Raw genomic sequence first — 21,100 nt, 5'->3', positions numbered from 1 at the left:
GCTATTTGCATATCTGAAGAGCAAAGCTACCATAAGAATGGAAACCTAGGACAAAAAGTGTCACCACCTTTGGATAACATTAAACATGAAATCATCCCTATCTAACTAGAGGAGATAATCAGCCCAGGATTCCACTACCCCTGGGGATGAATGTGGCAGGGCATGAAACAGAACTCACCAGCAAGTCTTCCTGACTTGTTTTAAAAGAATCTAGGCCAGGTGCAGTGACTTACACCTGTAATCCAGCACTTTAGGAGGCTGAGGTGGCAGGACTGCTTGAGGCCAGGAGTTCAAGTCTAGCTTGGGCAACATAATGAGACCCTGTTTTTACAAAAAGTAAAGAAAAAAAAAATAGCTGGGTGCGGTGGTGTGCACTGGTAGTCATAGCTACTTGTGGTGCTGAGGTGGGAGGATCACTTGAGTCTGGGATGTGAGACTGCAGTGAGCCGTGATCATGCCACTGCTCTTCAGCCTGAGTGCCAGAGTGTGACCCTGTCTCAAAAAAGAAAAAAAGTTCTCACCCTTAGTAGAATTTAGAAGTGTTGTTCAGGAGGTAAAAGGCAGGGAGGAGATTTATAGCTGCAGAGAATGTGTCTTTGCTATGCCAAGACACTATCTCTATTCTGCATACTAGAGGATCTTTTGGGTGCTGGTTGGAAGAAAAGACAGCTCTATTTTCTTGCAATGCAACTGAGTGACATCAAGACCATAGAAAAGCATGTCTGGTTGGTATCTTAGCAGAGAGAATGTATTAGTTATCTATTACTGCATAATAAATAACCCCAAACATACTGGCTTCGAAACAGCAAACATTTAGCATACCATATATCAAGAGGTCTCAAATCAGAGAAAAACAACACCAGAGAAAATATACACAAATTCAGTGAGATGCCATGGCTACCGTGCTTTTTAAAAAGCGATGTAAATATTTGTGCATCTTTATGGGTAACGTGATATTTTGTTATATTCATAGACTGTGTAATGATCAAGGCAGGGCATTTAGGATATTCCTTGCCTTACGCATTTATCATTTCTATGTGCTGGGAACATTTCAAGTTCTTTCTTCTAGCTGTTTTGAAAGGTACCTACATTGTCGTCAAATGTAGTAACTCTACTCTGCTATCAAACATTATGACTTATTCCTTCTATCTGTTTGTACCCATTGACCCACCTCTTTCTCCACCTGCTATCACATGCCCTTCCCAGTCTCTAGTATCTATTATTCTACTCTCTACCTCCATGAGATAACCTATTTAAAGCTCCCACATGTGAGTGAGAACATGATGTTTGTCTTTTTGTGCCCAACTTACTTCATTTAATATCCAGTTCCATCTATGTTGCTGTAAATGACAGAATTTCATTTTTTAAAAACATTTTTAAGTCCAGGGGTACAAGTGCAAGTTTGTTACGTAAGTAAACTTTTGTCATGGGGGATTGTTGTACAGATTATTTTGTCACCCAGGTATTAAACTCAGTACCCATTGGTTATCTTTTTCTGATCCTCTCCCTCCTCCCACCCTCCACCCTGTGAAAGGCCCCAGTGTGTGCTGTTCCCCTCTAAGTGTCCGTGTGTTCTCATCATTTAGTTCCCACTTACAAGTGAAAACATGCAGTATTTGGCTTTCTGTTTCTGTGTTAGTTTGCTAAGAATAACGGCCTCAGCTCCTTCCATGTTCCTGCAAAGGAAATGATCTCATTCTTTTTTATGGCTAGTGTTCCATGGTGCATAGAATTTCATTTTTTTTTTTTTTATGGCTGGACATCCCATCACTTTTGCCATTTTTTATTCCTTAAGAGCAACTTACTAAGTACAGTCCACACTCAAGGGGAGAGGATTACTCAAGGGCATGAATACCAGGAGATGGGCACTGCTGGGGGCTCTAACACAGACGTAGAGCCATGCTTACAAAATGGTTCTGTGTAAGAGAACTTACATGTCTGGAACTCTACCACAGAGGACTATAGCCATGCTTACAAAATGGTTCCGTGTAAGCCTTACTTGGAGGTGGCCAAAAACTGAAGTTAATCTAGGGTCAAGGACACTGGGGATATCATTGTTAGTCTGTGTGGATAGTTGGCCAATCACAGGAGGAGAAGGTCTACCTCCTATCTTGACATTATGCCAATTTCTAGGCTCACGATTTAGTCCCACGGGAGGAGGATGGCCACACTGAAGGGGAAGCATATCTGTAATTTTAATAGATAATGGTAAATTGCCATTCAAAAAGGATATAGCAATTTTTTTTTGAGACAGAGCTACTCAGGGAGGCTGAGCCAGGCCAGAGTGCAGTGGCATGATCTCGGCTCACTGTAACCTCCATCTCCTGGGCTCAATTCTCCTGCCTCAGCCTCCTGAGTAGCTGGAATTATAGGCGTGGTAGGCATCTACCACGCCTGTAATTTTTGTATTTTTAGTAGAGACGGGGTTTCACCGTGCTGGCCAGGCTGGTCGCGAACTCCTGACTTCAGTTAATCTGCCCGCCTTGGCCTCCCAAAGTGCTGGGATTATAGGCATGAGCCACTGCACCTGGCCGAGTATAACAATTTTTATATACAGAATTCAAAATCCTTCCTTATTTTTGTTCTTTTTACTGAAAAAAACATTATGCAGATAACTGCTGAATACAATGAAGTAGAAGTAATAAGAGTGAAAATGTTCGTGTTCATTCCAAGTCAATGAAAGATGAATCATAGACAGATGATTCAACAGCAAAATAATAGTTCTGAGATTAGATTTAGGGAAGCTCAAGGAGGGAGAACAACTTATCAAACAGTAAATGAAAGTCAGGTTGGGAAATGCTGAAGAAGACAAAGGAATAAAATTGACTAGAGGAAGAACTTTGAGTACAACATGGAGAAAAATTTCAACTCTGAAGACTAAGCTTTTCTAAACATTAGCCCAAACTGACAGCTTACGCATTAATTTTCTCATCCATCCAATAAATATTTGTCATGGTCACTGTGTGATAGGTGTTATGCTTGACTCCAAGATTATAAACAGTGAGTTAGACCAGGAGTCAGAAAACTATGGCCAGTGGGTCAAATTTGACCCATTGCATGGTCTTGTGAGTAAAGTTTTATTGGACTACAGCTACCCTTATTTATTTGCGAATTACATGTGATTGTTTTTGCACCCTGACAGCAGAGTTGAGTAGTTGTGATAGAGATTGTATAGCCTGCAAAGCCTAAAATATTTATTATGTGATCCTTCACAGAATAGAAGTTTGCTAACCATCTTGGTTCTTACTCTCATGATGCTTGCCATCTATCACCAAAGATGGATATTAATCCTAACTGTGATTAGTGTTCCGGAAAAGTACATAAGTGCTATGATAAAATGCATCATGGGGTCACTTTCGGCAGGGTTGCCAGAGGATATATCCTAGGGACCTGGATTTTTAGGGGCTCAATGGATGAGAAGGAGCCAGCATGGAAAGAACTGGGAAGAGGTTTCCAAAAAGAGGAAAGAAAACATGGTGAGTCTCCTTTTTGGGAAATAGCTCAACTATTTGATCCATGTGTTTACATGAGCTCATTCTTTTTTATGGCTGCGTAGTATTCTAGGGTGTATATGTACTACATTTGAGGAATGAAGAGACCAGTGCGGCTCACACACAAAGAACATGGTGAGATTCGTAGGATCAGATCTTCAGGGTCTCCCTGGCCATGGTCAGAAATCTGGATTTTGTCTGAAGTACAGTGGGAAGATACCAAAGGGTTTTAGGATCGGCTTTATGAATCTTAAAGACCAGACTGACTTATTTAATTAGCTGATTTGAGCAGAGATGAGACCGTAGAGATCTTTAGTATCCAGGACTCCTCTCTGTCTTGATATTCAGAGCCCCAACCAGTGTGGTTGTGTGGATGGAAATGGAACGGTTTGTTCACTGATTGATGAGGTACATCAGGCTAGCCACAGAGATGAGAAGCTCACGCATACTGCCAGAAGAGTGGAGCGGCGCAGCCTGGCTCTGGTGGTGATTTTGCCAAGTGTACTCTCTAGCAGAGAAGCCACATTGCTTGGGAGACACATCTGCAAGCCCTGACCCACAGGCCTATCCCAGGAAATACTCATCATAGGACTTCTGCAGTGAAGAAAGTGGATGATGATTTTAAACACTTCTAGGGCTGTAATTTTTATCACATATAAATGAAGGAAGAGTCACAGATGATGCCTAATCTCTATGACAAACCCTTTTTTCTCCAACTCCTGACCACCGTTTCTATTGCAGTGGCTTATCACAGGTGCTAAAAATGTCCCTAGACTGACCTTGCAGATGTTGCTGAAAGTGTTGGGACTTGCACAGAAACAGATCAACAAGCCAACTCCATGAGACCCTCCTTGACATTGAGCAAGGAATTAATTCACCCTTTCTAGACTGTGCCTTTTCTTAATTTCTTTCTAATTCCCTAGACGAAACATAACAATTTAGTCTTGAGTTTGAAAACTCTAACCAACATCTTCCTGCAGTAGATAGCTGTGTAATAGAATAAGCTTTCAAGGTGTCTTCCTGTTTTGTTAAAAAGCTAGCATTAAAACCACTTAAAATAATTTTGCTACTCTTAAAAATCACTCTACGAAAATAGTGAGAAAACCAAGAGGCAAGCTTCTTAGGACAAAATGTGTATCGGTGAATAATGCAGTGGTTGTTGATCTCTTCAAGGTATGCCAATGAAGCCTTGCAAACATTTTTTTCCAGGAGTTATCATGTTTGACAAGAAATATATAATGTCATGTAAATGAATGTTGAAAACATTCTTTATGGTTATTTTATAATCAAAAACAATATAAATTAACAGTTAATATAATCAACTGACTATAAGACAATATCATTATCATTAGAGAGGGTAAAGACAAATAAAAGAGCCAAACCATGGGTGGAGATTTTTTTCACTCATCTGTGGGTTAGAGATATGGTCTTATCCCCAGAAAAGGGACTTAATAGGACGCCACCCTGAAAGGGAGTCTGTGAAATTGGTTTGCAGAGTCCTAATCAATATCTCATGCAGACTATAGGAGGGTGGACTTGAGGATGAGAGATATTAGATAAATAACTAGCACAATCATATCCTCTGATGTAAGGAAATAAAGCATCTTTGGTCAGTTGGGGTCCCTTCAGGCTGGCCTCTGGGTCCTCTTGACTTGACCCCACTAAATTTTTTCTGACTTTTATTTTAGATTCAGGGGTGCATGTGCAGGTTTGTTATGCAGGTAAATTGCGTGTCACAAGGGTTTGGTGTAAAGATTATTTTGTCATCCAGGTAATACGCATAGTATCTGATAGATAGTTTTTCTATCCTCTCCCAATCCTCCACCTTCATGTAGGCCCCAGTATCTGCTATTCTCTTCTTTGCGTCCTGTGTACTCAATGTTTAACTCCCACTTAAGAATGAGAACATGTGGTATTTGGTTTTCTGTTCCTGTGTTCATCACTTAGGATAATGGCCTTTACCTCCATCCATGTTGCTGCAAAGACATGATCTCATTCTTTTTGTGGCTGCATAGTATTCAGGGTGTATATGTGCCACGTTTTCTTTATCCAGTTTACCACTGATGGGTATTTAGGTTGATTCCATGTCTTTGCTACTGTGCTGAGACAAACATATGCATATATGTTTTTTTGGTATTATGATTTATATTCCTTTGAATGACTGCTGGGTTGAATGGTACTTTTGTTTTAAGTTCTTTTTGAAATCACCATGCTGCTTTTTCCACGTCGCTGATCTAATTTACATTTCCACCAGTAATGTATAAGCATTCCATTTTCTCTGCAACCTCACCAGCGTCTGTTATTTTTTGATTTTTTTAATGATACTCATTCTGACTGGTGTGGGATGGTAGCTCATGTGGTTTTGATTTGCATTTCTCTAATAATTAGTGATGCCGAGCATTTCTTCTTATGCTTGGGTGAATATATGTCTTCTTTTGAAAAGTATCTGTTCATATCCTTTGCCCACTTATTAATGAACGTCATTTAACTTCGATAGCTTCCTTGATTTTGGCTCATCTTGTACATGTTATGCCCCAGACCTTAGGTCAGCCATTTCTGCAAAAAGCCTAGGCTCCTTTCATCAGGGAACAGTATTTAGAGATCAAAACCTTGGCATTATGGGTGTTTATTTAAAACCTTCATTTTAAGCAGGCATTGACCTGCAATCCATATTGTGTGACCTCCTGCCAGTTAAGGTGTTTGGACAGGAGATGCTTTCTTTGTCTTGCTGTCAAACTCTTGTGGGAAAAGAGAATTCCGTGTTATTTTAAATTTCCCTGACAACCGTGCTTGTTTTCACTGGTTTCATGCTTAGTTTTCAAACTTCTGGCTTTTAAACCCTAGGTCATATTCCAGGTTGACAATATAACTTACAAGTTACTATTCTGTAAAAAGGTACATGAAAAGTGACACTTGACAGGGTGTAGTGGCTCACGCCTGTAATCTCAGCACTTTGGGAGACTAAGGCAGGAGGATTGCTTGAGCTCAAGAATTCAAGACTAGTCTGGGCAACATGGCAAAACTTCATCTCTACAAAAAATTAGCCAGGTGTGGTGGTGTGTGCCTATAATCTCAGCTACTAGGGAGGCTGAGGTGGGAGGATCACTTGAGCCCAGAAGGCAGAGGTTGCAATGAGCAGAGATCATGCCATTGCACTCCAGCCTGGGTGACAAAGTGAGACCTTGTCTCAAAAAAATAGAAAATAGAAAAATTACACTAAAATTTAGTGACAAGAGCAGTAGCTCATCTCTGCAATCCCGGCACTTTGGGAAGCCAATGTGGAAGGACTGCTTCAGGCCAGGAGTTTGAGATCAGCCTGGGCAACATAGCAAGACTCCATCTCTACAAAAAATTTTAAAATTAGTTGGGCAGGCTAGTGTGCACCTGTAGTCCTACGTGCTCAGGAGGCTGAGGCAGGAGCCTGGGAATTCACAATTACAGTGAACTGTGATTGGGCCACTGCACTCCAGCCTGGGCAACAGCATGATGACCTGTCTCAAAAAAAAAAAAAAAATGAGTGACACTAAAAAGTTTTGCTAAATTTGTGTTATTGAGACCTCAGTAATTATAGGCAATGGATATAAATTGAAGAAATAAAACTTTGCTCTTCTATGAGGCATTTTGAAACCTTGGGACACTATCATGACCTTTGGTTTTCCTGTAGCCCCCTATTCACTTTTCTGCATCTTCAGATTATACCTTAATAACTCAAAGCACCTAATTATCCACTTGCTTCCCTGCACATAAAAAGCTATATGCTTTGCAGCTTCACACATGAAAAACATGTGAAATTTTCTAGGCTGACCATAAAATTGATCAATCCAGAAAAATGATCTCTTGTTAATTGTACTTCGGTATATATAAAAGCTAAAAAATTCTAAAACATATTTCCTAAAGCTTTGAGTGAAATGAAAGCTTCAAGAGGATACACCATACTTAACTTTGACTTAAAAAACTTTCCCCCAAATCTCATGAAGGACTCTGTTTCGAGATTTATTGGAGGACAGGAATTCTGAATACTGTTCCTTCCATTACCCTCGTTCTAATCAGAAACATAAGAATATAGATGGAGAAAATAAAATATCATATTTATGACTAAGGCCCATTGGGTCCCAAAGAATGGGGTTCCCTGGTAAAAGGATTGAAGAATACAGCTTAGATTGATGTCTCCTGTTACCTTTCCCCATTTCTAGCTCTTGGATGATCCTCTGACACCGTTGGGTGGCAAAGTGGCCTCTGAGTAGTCTCACCCAGCTGGCTCCCTAAACCCTCCTCTGGAAATATGAGGACAGGGGAATAAGGGATCTTCCCCTTGGGGTGCAGGGATCACAAAGTCAATGCCCTCAGGGACTAGGTAGAAAATCAGGTGACAAACCCTGTCCTAAGCCTGCAGTGCCTATTCAGGCCCACGTGAGGTGGACATATGGGAAGAATATAAACTTGGTGTTGCCAGATCTTTCAATTTTTCAGGAGAAGCCAAGAATTCGATTTTCTAAATGCTGAAACTTTCCAATTTAGAAATTTTGACAAGTAATCCAACTTTTTAAAAAATGCTGTGTAGGCCAAGCAGAAAATAGCTATGTGCTGGACCTGGCCCAGGAGTAACTGATCTGTGACTTCTGGTTTGCAGCATCACCCGTTGAGACAATACAGCTTCATTAAAAAAACAAACAAACAAAAAAACCCCCTTATTTCTAAAAAGAAAAAGAAAAAATAATAAAAAGAAAAAAAATTCTTGAACATTTTGGTATTCGAATTTTTTAGTCTCTCTCCTCTCTCCCTGCCCTGCCTCTGACTTGAGACAGTCTCAGCCTTCCTCTTTTTCTACTTCTTTCATTTTTTGGTCTTGTGGTCCTGGCATCACAAGCACCAAATGCAGTGACTGCGGCTGGAGTTTGCTGTCAGTCTGATTAACAGATAGGGGAAGTGGATGCTCTTCTCCTGGACAGATGAGACATGGCCCCATTTTCAGCCTGGAAAGGCCAAGTTTTCATCAAGTGTCTGCACAAATGCCATTCCGCATTCTGGCAAGGCTGGAGCAAGTGTGTGTGACAGCTTTGGACAGAACCCATCTTTAGCATGTCAGTGTCTGTGTAACTGGTGATGGCCTTAAAATGCTAAGTGCAGCTCGAGGTTTCCTCTTAAGTCCACCTGACGGTTCACATCTGGCTCAGAATACTTTCTGGGTAGAGAAACTTCAGACATGCATTCATCATTCGACTAACATTTATTGAGTGCTTACTGTTCGCTGGGAACTGTTAGGCATCGGGCATTCAGCATCAAACAATATATATACTTGGTCCCTGGCTTCACAGAACTTAATTCCAGCCAGAGGAGACAGGTAAGTAAATACACCAAAAAAAGATGATTCAGCTAGCAATGATGTCATGAAAAAACTAAAGCCAGGTAAGGTAGTGATAGAAACTGAGGACTCTTTTCATTGGTGTGGCCGGGGGTTCTCTCTAGGGAGATGATATTTGAGCTAACACCTGAATCAGACACACTTTTTTTTTTTTTTTTGATACAGAGTTTTGCTCTGTTGCCCAGGCTGGAGTGCAGTGGTGTGATCTCAGCTCACTGCAACCTCTGCCTCTTCGGTACAAGCAATTTTCATGCCTCAGACTCCCAACAGCTGGGATTACAGGTGCCTATCACGATGCCTAGGTAATTTTTGTATTTTTGGTAGAGACGGAGTTTCGCCATGTTGACCAGGTTGATCTCCAACTCCTGACCTCAAGTGATCCGCCTGCCCTGGCCTCCCAAAGTGCTGGGGTTACAGGCATAAGCCACGATGCTCAGCCCATATATACTTTTTAAGTGTCCGTGTATTTTTTTGTACCCAGATTCTAAGCCCTAGAGTTATTAAAGAAACAACAATATTACAATTAAATATGATTAAGGTGTAGAAATGGCATATACCAAGACATGAACACTGGTTATCTTCTAGTGGTACCATTCACATATTCATTTAACTTAAGAAGCATTTATTGAGCAACTAATATAACCTCAGTACTGCACTAAGTGCTGGAAATGCAGTTGTGAACAAAACAGATGATTTTACATGGTTACAAATGTGAGGAGTATTCTGAGAGAAATGGTGTGCCATGGTAAAGAATAAAAACGGGAAGCATCAGATTTCTCATAGTGGGGTCAGGTCAACCATGCTGAGACAGAGAAATGAGGATTCCGTTGTGTGAAGAGTATTGGGCGTGGGGATTTGTAGGAGAGTTCTAGGTGATAAAAGCAGCATGTGCAAAAGCCCTAGGGCAGGAAGGAAATTGTTTCATTTGGAGAACTGAAAGAAAACTTGTTAGGATGGAGCAAAGGAGTGAAGAGTTAGGACTGGAGAGATTGTGTTCTTTGCCCATTAAACTGTGGGCAAAGGACACAAGCAAGAATCTTATCTTTTGACTCCTTTTTTTTTTTTTTTTTTTACATTTTTTTTTTCCTAAAAGTATCTTGTACTTTTTTTATTTTCAACATCCATTTGATAAATGAATGAATGAATGATGTTTTTTTTTTGTAAGTTCGTTTAGGTTCCTTATAGATGCTGGATATTAGGCCTTTGTCAGATGCAGTTTGCAAAAATTTTCTCTCATCTGTCTGTTCACTTATAAGTGGGGCTAAATAAGAATACATGGACACATAGAGGGCAACAGCACACACTGGAGCCTATCATAGGGTGGAGAGTGGGAGGAAGGAGAGGATCAGGAAAAATAACTAATGGGTAGTAGGCGTAATACCCAGGTGACAAAATTTTCCGTACAACAAACCCCCATGATCTAAGTTTACTTATATAACAAACCTGCACATGTACCCCTGAACTTAAAATATAGGTTAAATAACAAAACAAAACAGAAAAGACTGGAGAGATTTCGAGGTACCAGACAGGCAAACTCTGGGATCACAGAAAGGAATTTAGATTTTATGTAAAGAGCAAAGAGAAACTATTGAGGGGTTTTAAGCTGGAGAGTGATATGATTTGAGCTATATATTTTTCTGAAAGATAGCTCTCGGTGGTTGGCTGAAAAGTGGATTGTTGGAGATAGAGTGAAAGCAGGGAGACCTGCCGGGAAATTGTTGCATTCATCCTAATGAGAGATGATGGTAGGTTGGAGTGGGGAATCAGAATTGATGATTATAGTTCTGCAAATTGATCCTTGTACAGGTCCAAGGGATGTCATTCACCTGCACAACAATGAAAATGATGCTTTCTGAAGTTAAGCAGTGGATTGGCCCCAGGTCTAGGATAGGAGTAGCAGCAGAGAAACATAGAGAGAAGTGGTTGGATTGGTTGGATTTAGGATGTGCTGATGGATTAGATAGTGAGGAGGGAAAGGATGGAGAGGACACTTAAGGATGACTCTTAGGTTACTGACTTGGGTAACTTCAGGGATGTTGGTGGCATTTTCTCACATGAGCAAAGACTGGATATGAAACAATTTGGGGGCAACAAAGCAAGAGATTTTTCTTAGATTCGTTAAGTATGAGATATGGGGAGAGAGCCAAGGAAAAATGTTAAGTAGATAGTTGGATACACAAGTCTAGAATTCAGAGTGGGAGTCTAGGCCAGATACAAAATGTGGTGTAATCAGCATAAAGATGATACTTGAAGCCATGGATGTAGAGGGAGAAGCAAAAAAGTGCTGAGACTGAGATTGAGGAACCGGCTAGGTAGGGTAAGAGGAGGAGGAGTTGAATAAGAAGACAGAAGAGGACCCCATGTGAACTAGGAGGAGGAAATTAGAAGAGTGCAGTATTAGACAAGAAACATGGGTAGCTTTTGTCCTAGGGAGTCATTTTTAATTAAAATAATAAACACAAACCTATGCATTTTGGTCTCTGGTAATACAATTGCACTGACGTTATTTTTCCTTGTGTGATGAGGGGTTTCACTGATTTCTTGCCACAGTGACCAGTTGCCTGTACAGGCAGTGGTGGGTGTTGGCAAGATGCAACTCAGGGATGTGTGGGACCTAAAACGCTCATTTCACCCTCAACTAATAGCAGCATAGCTGAAATCTGCCTGATGTAGGGCAATAGTTCTCACGGGGGCAATTTTGTGCCCTGGGGAATATTTGGCAGTATCTGGAGACATTTTCAGTTGTCACAAATGAGGTTAGTGGGGCAAGGTAGCTACTGACATCTTTTGGGTGATGCTAGGTATGCTACAGTTAACAGGATGGCACCCACAATAAACCTTATCCAGCCCTAAATGTCAACAGTGCTGGCTGAGCAACTCTTTGCAGTAAGTGCAGAGATAAGTTACTTCTTGAAATTTCATTGTTTCTTCCGGAAAGGCCTTCTTTGGGGAAAAGAGAAATCTGCCAAGCCAAAGGGTGGTCCTTGTCTCCTAGGAGCATCTATGACCACACATGGGAGTTGACTGAAATGATTCCCTAGACTGATGTTTCACACATAGGCATCTCAAGGTATCTCGGAGATGAGTAATTTCAGTAGCCTGGATACACAGTTTATTTTATTTTTTTGAAGAAAGTCAGAGAGATTGAATCTTTGTCTTGAAGGATGATTATAAAGACAGAAACATCAATGGTGGATTTAGTTTTCATTATTCAAGGTTTCCAAAATTGTTATCCTCTCTTTCTCTCAAAAATTCTGAAAAATGACACATTTTTTATTCTTGATCTCACATATGGATTCAAAGGTAATGTGGCATTTCTTTATTACAATTTTTTCTTAATGAGCAGTTCATGTTAGGGTGGACAGTGGGGGGCAACTGGGAAGGAGAGAAAATTATGTAGAACTCAGAATATTAAAGAGCTTTAGAAATCACTGAATCTTATTTCTATGTAACAGGATACTTGCTTTTTTTTTTTTTTGAGTGCGTCTTGCTCTGCCACCAAGGCTTGAGCACAGTAGCAGCCTCGATCTCCTGGGCTCAAAAGATCCTCCTACCTCAGCCTTCCAAATTGCTGTGATTACAGGCTTGAACCAACATACCTGGCCCAGGATACTTTCAATAAGTAAATCTCGACTAGCTTTATACTCTCCTTCCCCAGACTTGGGAGAGTATAAGAGATTTCACGGAAAATTGAACAGTGACATAAAACTGGCCTGAACTTTGCAGGCCTAAAGGAGATTAGCAGCTAACAGGTGTTTGCCAAGGAGGAAAGAGGAAGAGCATGCAGCATTGTGACATTAGCAAGTCTCCAAAATTATTAATGCTATGTTAGACAATTCTTCTCAATTAAGAAGTAAAAAAAAAAAAAAAAAACCACAAAAGTTATGAAAATTTTATTTCAACAATAAAGAAGCAAAAAAGGAGATATCAAGAGCTTAGATACCCTCTCCTTCTCTGCCATGTGGCACAGAGAGAAGGTGGCATTCTGCAATCCAGGAAGAGAAACTGATCCTCTCTAGAAAACAACCATGCTGGCTTCTTGATCTTGGATTTTTAGTCTCCAGAAGGACAAGAAATTTATTTACCTGTTTTAGCCTCCAGAGGGCAAGAAATTTATTTTCTTGCCCTTCTGGAGGCTAAAACAGATAAATAAACAGTAATTTATTTTCTGTTGTTTAATCCAAAAAAAGAAGGGACCATCTTAGCATCTAAATCCACATAAGACTAAGGTAAAGGTACACTGGGGAATTTTGTTTACCGTAGACTGAATCCTTTTTAATAGTGCTTACACCTAGTAGGCACTCAGTAAATTTCTGTTGAATGAAGAGTTTAAAGAAATTGGTGCAAAGGCAAATTTGATTGATTTGTGAGGCTGAGAAGGGGTAATACACTCATTGAGAAAGATGACATTATCTTTCCTACTCTTTGCCCAATGAGATGATTAAGAGAAGTAGATAATTAAGAGGGATAGTAATAGGATATACCAGATAAGATTTCTATTCAGTTCATGAAACATAATATCTAAAACAGTAATTTAAATAAGGAAAAGGTTTATTTTCCTAATGTATGAAATGTTTGAGACATTCAGGAAGTCCAGCACTGGTGTGGCAACCCAGAGATGCTACTGGGGACCTGGGATCTTTCTGTCTTTTACTCCACCAACCATTCTCTGCTTATATCTTTGTTATAGTGGACACAAGATGGCTGCCCTATGTCCAAGCCTGTGTCCATATTCCAGACAGGAATAAAAGGGAAAAGCAAAATTTGTTGGTCTATTCTATTGTTATCAGTAAAACAACGGCTCTTCCTAAAGTCCCATCCATAGACTTCTACTTACATCTCATTGGCCAGAAGCATGTCACATACTCAATCCTAGCTGCAAGGGAGTCTGGGAAGAATGTTTGTCAGCCACCCTGGAGAAAACCTATATTCTGTTAGTAAAGAAAAGGGTGAAGGTGGAGGATAGTTGGACAGCTGGACAGCTGGCAGAGCCTAACACACATCCTTAATTCCACACTTAAGGGGAGCAAGGCCCACATTATGGAACTGACTTGCCTAGTTATTTCTAGGGTCAACCCAGAAAATCTGAGACAGGTCTCAGTTAATTTAGAAAGTTTATTTTGCCAAAGTTGAGGACACACCCCTGACACAGCCTCAGGAAGTCCTGATGACATGTGCCCAAGGTGGTCAGGACACAGCTTGGTTTTATAAATTAAGGAAGACATGAGACATCAATCAATATATGTAAGAGGTACATTGGTTCTGTCTGGAAATGTGGGACAACTTGAAGCAAAGGCAGAAAGACTCTAAGAGGGGAGGGAGCTTCCAGGTTACAGACAGGTGATACACAAGTGGTTACATTCATTTGAGTTTCTGATCAGCCTTTCCAAAGGAGGCAAATCAGACATTCATCTATCTCAGTGAGCAGATGAGTGACTCTGAATAGAATGGGAGGCAGGTTTGCCTTACGCAGTTCTCAGCTTGAGTTTTCCTTAGTGATTTTGGAGGCTCAAGATATTTTCCTTTTACACTAGGAAACACAGGTCAACAAGAGAGCCTGATTCCAGTCTGTCCAACTTGCTTGAAATCAGGATGCAAAGCAAGATAGAGCTTTGGTAAAACAACATCTGTTTGACACCAACTTAGAAGTGGGCTTTGATCTCTACCAACGGTAGCATGATGAGAACCAGCATGCCCTCAGAAGCCTAGGAGATATAGGTGTCAAGTGAGACAAAATTAATACAACTGTGTTTGTGTCTGCTTTTTTGTCACTATGAGACCACTACTTACTGCAGACACCACATATGTCTGAAGAATAATAAACCTGTGGCTGGGTACAGTGGCTCATGCCTGTAATCTCAGCAATTTGGGAATCTGAGGAGCGTAGATCACTTGAACCCAGGAGTTCAAGACCAGCCTGGGCAACATGGTGAAACCACATCTCTACAAAAAATACAAAAAAATTAGTCACATGTGGTGGTGTGCCCTTGTTGTCCCAGCCACTAGGGAGGGTAGGACAGGAAGATGGCTTGAGTCCAGAAGCATGTCACTGCACTCCAGCTTGGATAACAGAGCAAAACCCTGACTCAAAAAAAGGAAAAAAAAAAAAAAAAAAAGAAGAAACAAACAAACTTGAGCATCATGCTGCACCAACATACAACAATGGCAGATATGGCTGAGATTTTCTAAGTTCTAGGATGCAGCTGGTCAAGTAAGAGAAACAGCACACAGTCAGCACTCAATAAATAGTCACTGTAGTTATTATTGTTTAACGGGTAATACAGATTAGAAGAGAAATCTGGTGCATTGTAGGATGGAATCACATTAGTGTAATCAAGAAAAATATAGAATATACTTGGTTAGGGTGTTGGCTAAAGGATAATTACAGTTCTATATGCAAGGGAGGAGAACAGAGGAAAATAACTGAGTTGAAGAGGATTCAGGATTCCTTTCCTAAGTGTGAAGGGAAACCATTAGGGCTAGAAGAAGAGAGTGTTGAGAAGGGGAGTGATATGATCAGATTTGTGTTTTGAAAAGCTCACTCTGTAGTACTGAGCATGGACAGTAGGGAATGAGGATGAGAGCAGAGAAGTGGAGGAGGTTATGTCAGTTATGTTAGTAGTAGGGTGAGAAACAATGGTGCCTTGGACCATAGTACTGGTGTTGGATGTATGAAGAAGTGGTCTGATTGAAGATACATTCTGCAGGCAGAATAGACAGAACTAGCTGATGCCTTGTATATGGGACTTGAGAGAAAGAGAAGAAGCAAAGATAATTCTCAAACAATGGGAATGATGCTGTTGTTATTTATCTAGAGGACAATTGCAGAAGGAACAAGACTGGGAGCAAGTGGTGGAATCAACAGTTTTGGGCCATGTTAAGTTTAAGATGCCTGTTGGACACTCAAGTGGAGACCTATTTAGGTAATTGGAACTTTGAGTCTGAAGATTAGAATCGAAGTTATTAGGGCTGGGGAATCACATTTTAAAGTCCTTACTGTATAGATGATATTTAAAGCCATGGATCTGGATGGGATTATTGAAAGAATAAGTATAAATAGAGAAGAGGTTCCATGGCCAGATCCTGGGATAGAGAGAAGGAGCAGTCAATGAAGAAGGAAGAAATCAGAGAATGTGGGATCTAAAAATCAAAGGGGAGAAAAATCCCAAGAAAGAGCGGATGATCAACTTTGTCAAATGATTCTCAAAACTTGACTGTGAAGAGAACTGAGAGTTCATTATTGCCCTGGCATTATGAAATCACTGGGGATGTTAATAAGAGCAGGTTCACTGATGTGCAGGGGATGAGAGTCTGATGGAGGAGTAGAGTTCTAGTGCCTTCTCTAAGGTTTTGTAGGAGAGATCATGATGCAATTTGTTATGTAAAGGGTTGGAACTTCACCATGAGGGCAACAGCATTTTAGGAGGAGAGGAGATGCACTCAGATTTACATTGAAGAAAGAGTACCCTGGATGCAAGACAGCACAAGGAAAGTCAACTTGAAAACTGTTGTTGAGGGTGATGGCCAGAGCCAAGACTAGCGTCAGTGGTGGTGCAGAGAATAACCCGATTTAAAAGAAATTAGGGAGATGGAATGCACAGAACTTGAAGATGGATTGGAGGAGGTGAGAGGTGGGAGAGGAGGTGGGTTAAAATCCTGACTCTACTACTTGGTAGCTCTCTTAATGTCTCCGTAAATCTGTAAAATGAGGATAATAACAATATCTACTTCATAGGTAAATTCTAGGATTAAATGAGATAGTGCATGTCAAATGCTTAGCATAGGATCTGGCATATGGTAGCTACTGAGACCCATAAACAGAACCTTAGAACCTTTAAATTTCCTTCACACTTTACTAAGCACCCTCTTCTTGGAGACTGATACCTCTTTATTCAGCAATAAGGGCTGACATCTTTTTCGAGGAAGGCAGCATTAACTATTTGTAAGAATCCACAGCTTAGGCGACTTCTTTGCCAGGAAGATGACATAATTCATATTTAATACTAAGTGTAATATAATCTATATATTATTATTTCATGTCATCAGTGAGACTCAGATATCAAAAATCACATTGACTAAAAGCCTTCACTCAGAGGTGGATACAATTGGCTGTTTGTGTGATTGACATTCAGTGATAGCTAGGTTCAATGGGACAAAAAATTTTACACACATGTTGATTTGCATATATTATGCCTTCAATTTGCCCACACAAGTTGGGCACTTAGGTACACAATCACCCAATTAGTGGGAGTCATTTCCTAATTGCGGGGGCAAACATGATAATTGAGCCCTCAGATGGCTAAGCACTCCCAATTTGTTTCCTTTTAGGAAAGGTGGCACTTTTGAGTTTCAAGTTGGAATTAAAAGCATCTGACAGCTAAAGATCCCTTTCCTATATGAATGGTGATACCACTTCAGCACAGCTGAGCATGGTGGTTAAGTAACTTAAAAAGCTATTAGATCTTGAGTTTCCACATGAGGATTGTGGTTATTTTACTGGATTTTTTGGGGGGATTTCTTGTTCTTGTGTGCATCACTGGAACATCAGGAATTTCAACAGATGCTGATGTCTCTGCCTACCTTGGGCAACACCTTTGCCTGCATCAAGGTAACAATGCCTTCCTTCCCTCTGGTTGTGTATCTCCATTAAGTGGGAAGCTCTAGCTACAAGTGCAGGAACATTCTCCTTCTCCACCCAGAGTGCCCTTGCTTATGACTTCCCTGTTTGTGACATTCAGACAGACTTAGGGAGGTTTCTATTTCTGTCCCACGGAAAAAAACTACCTGGTGGGACCAGCAATATAATATTGGACCTGGGAGCTCGATTCTGGCTCAGATCCCAATTTGATGGAAAGCCGCTGGAGAGAGCCACTGGTGAAGTTGCCTGATGAAAGCAGTCTTCCTTCCTGTTTATAAAAAGAGCTCAGTAAAATGGAGAACAAGACTTGAACTTGAACAGAAACTACTCAAAGGAAGAAACATAAATGGCCAATAAACATAGGAAAAAATTCTAAGCATCTTTAGCCATCAGGTCAATGCAAATGAAAATAACAGCAAGACTGGGGCCTGTTGGCGGGTGGGGGGCAAGGGGAGGGAGAGCGTTAGGACAAATACCTAATGCATGTGGGGCTTAAAACCTAGATGGCAGGTTGATGGCTGCAGCAAACCTCCATGGCACATGTATACCTATGTAACAAACCTGTACTTTCTGCACATGTATCCCAGAACTTAAAGTATAAGACAAAAATAAAAGATTGAAAGAATAAATAAATCCTCATTATCTAAAAAGAAAAGAAAAGAACAGTGAGATACCAATACACCCTCTAGAATGATAATCCGTTCCAAATATTGGTGTAAACGTTTGAGTCAACTGGAATTCTCTTACATTGCTGTCATGAGTGTACTAAGGCATATCTACTTTTAAATAAGGGTTTGGCAGTTTCTTAAAACATTAAACGTACACCTAGCCTATGGCCCAGGAATTCTACTTCTAGTTTTCACCGCAGAAAAATGAAGTCATAGTCTAAAAGAAGATGTGTGTAAGAATGTTCACAAAAGCTTTATTCATGATAGCCCCAAACTGAGAACAGCCCAGATGTCTTTCACCAGGTGACTAAAAAAATAAATATGACATATGCATGCAATAAAATACTACTCAGCAGCAAAGAGAAGCGAACAATTGATTCATGCAACACACAGAAATATTGACTGACTCTATGTCTTTCTTTTTTTGAGACAGGTCTTGCTCTGTGTCCTAGACTGGAGTACAGTAGTGCAATCTTGGCTCACTGCAACCTCTGCCTCCCAGTTCAAGCAGTCCCCCACTTCAACCTCCTGAGTAGCTGAGACTATAGGCATGTGCCACTATGTCTGGCTAATTTTAAAAACTTTTTATGTAGAGATGGGGTTTCGCCATGTTGCACAGGCTGGTCTCAAAGTCTTGAGCTCAAGTGATCTGCTCACCTTGGCATCCCAAATTGCTGAGGTTACAGGCATGAGCTTCTGCTCCTGGCCCTGAATGATGCTATTTCTGTGAAGTTCTAGAACAGGGAAAACTAGCTTCTCTGAAGAAGCAGTACTGAACTGAAATCTAGAAGATAATTAGGGTAATAATGTATGTGAAGGATTTTGGGGTTTGGCTGGAATTTTAAAGGCGCTGCTGAAGATGGCAGAAGACGAGGTGGAGGGACATGGCTAGCTACATGCAGAATATATTAGAGCTGCTAAAGCAGCAGCATGAGAACAGAAAGGTAATTGGTGACTTGGAAAGTGTGAAAAGCATACGGGTTTGTTCTGAATCATCGTGGCAAAATGGGGTTAGTATCTTCCCTTCCAATTTTGTGGTTTCTACCAAAGTGCTTTGATTTGTGTACTAATAAAGATAGTATTAGCTTCTGTAATATGTGTGTGTGTATGTGTGTGTGTGTGTGTAATCATTATTTCTGAGACAGACTCTTGCTTTGTTTCCCAGGCTGGAGTGCAGTGGTATGATCTAAGCTCACTACAACCTCTGCCTCCCAGGTTCAAGGAATTCTTCTGTCTCAGCCTCCCGAGTATCTGGGATGACAGGCGCATATTACCACGCCTGGCTAATTTTTGTATTTGTAGTAGAAACCAAATTCACCATATTGGTCAGGCTAGTCTGTTGTAATTAATATTCCTTGAAATCTTAGAAGCTTTACTCACTAGAAATTATTTCTTGCTCACAAAAAGAGCTTTGCAAGTGGGCAGCCTTCCATGAAGTCACTCAGGGACCCAAGCTTCTTTCCTTTCGTAGTTCTGTCTTCTTCCTGGGTCTTAGTTATGTTCTGTCCTGCTGATCAATGGGGAAAAAGAGGCCAGAGATGGCACACCTGCTTCTTACCCAATTTGTGTTAGAGAAAATAAACACCATTTTTACTATATTTAATTGGTGAGAATGAATTACATGGCCCCACCTAGTTACAAGAAATGCTGGGATATGCACTTCTGAGAAGGGCAATACTTCCCAGCACTAATTCTCTATTCTGCAAGGGAAGAACCAATGTTTTGTGGCCAAGTAGCCATTTGTATAACAATTCACACCTTTCAATGAATCTCATTCTCTCTCTCCCATTTCTCACCCAACTGGAGCTCAGTTCACTGTGTTTTATTGAGAGGCTTGTGCACCTGAAGAAGTCCCACGAATGAAAACGGAAGTGCTGAGTTCTCCAGCCAGACAGGCTCACCACGGGAGCTCTGAGGTTTATAAATCACAATTCAGAGGCCATTCATCATCTGAAAAATGAGGAGGAAGAGCTGCCAAGGCCCTGGTCATAAAACAGATGTTCTTTCAGTGGATAAGAGCAAAAGAGAAACAAAACTAGAGAAATTGAAAGCCCAGGAAAGTAGCCATCTACCTTGAATAAAAAGCACAACATCCCTAAAGTAACATTCTCTTCTTTCCTACATCCTGCCCTCCAGGGGGAAAAGAATCATTTTTTTTTTCCTGTTTAATTATGTTTCATTTGAAGCTAATAGCTGTTTTTCCAAACCTGAAAGGGTGGGCATTAATTTTTCCTGGTGCAGGATGAATACAATGATACTGTACTGATGAATGCAGGTAATACAGGTTTTATGATACGTGCTGCCCTGCTGTCCTTATCATTAGATACCACACAGAATACATCAGCCTCATTTCAGCTACAGCCATTCGTTCTTGTTAGGGAACCTGTGGATGGCATGAAATTTTAAATGACAAGGGTTAATTCTGCTCTCAGCAAAGAGCTCCTGTCTAATTTCCCATAAGGCTGCACAACAGGTCAGGGTGTTAGGCTTAAAGTAATAGCCTGTCCTGGTTTTCTCCAGGCAGGTTTTGCACTATGGCTGTTGATGAATCTTGATTATGCAATGGGAAAACCAAGCTGATTCCTGCCGTCACCAGGAGAAACTGGAGGCATGATTGGTGCCAGGCTATGCAGCAATGGTCTTGAGAATTTGCCCCTAGTAACTGATGCTTCACAATTTTCTGCTAGTTCCCTGTGACTGATGGGAATTTCTGAGGTCCCTGTACTTTGCACATTCGTGTCTCCCTTTTAACTCTCCCTGTTCCTTATCCAGTGATTGTTTGTGTAAAGTGAAAGGGTTGTTGCTTTAAATTACAATTATTCTTTATTAATATGTTAAATAACCATACTCAAGTTATATTCACTTATTACAGCACATTATGCAATGCATTAGTAATGAATGAAAGCACTTTACCTAAAGATCTGCCTATAAATCAGATGAA

The sequence above is a fragment of the Cebus imitator genome, unplaced genomic scaffold (assembly GCF_001604975.1).
Source record: "Cebus imitator isolate Cc_AM_T3 unplaced genomic scaffold, Cebus_imitator-1.0 Scaffold122, whole genome shotgun sequence".
Taxonomy (NCBI): Eukaryota; Metazoa; Chordata; class Mammalia; order Primates; family Cebidae; genus Cebus; species Cebus imitator.
Note: the sequence above shows the minus strand (reverse complement) of the source record.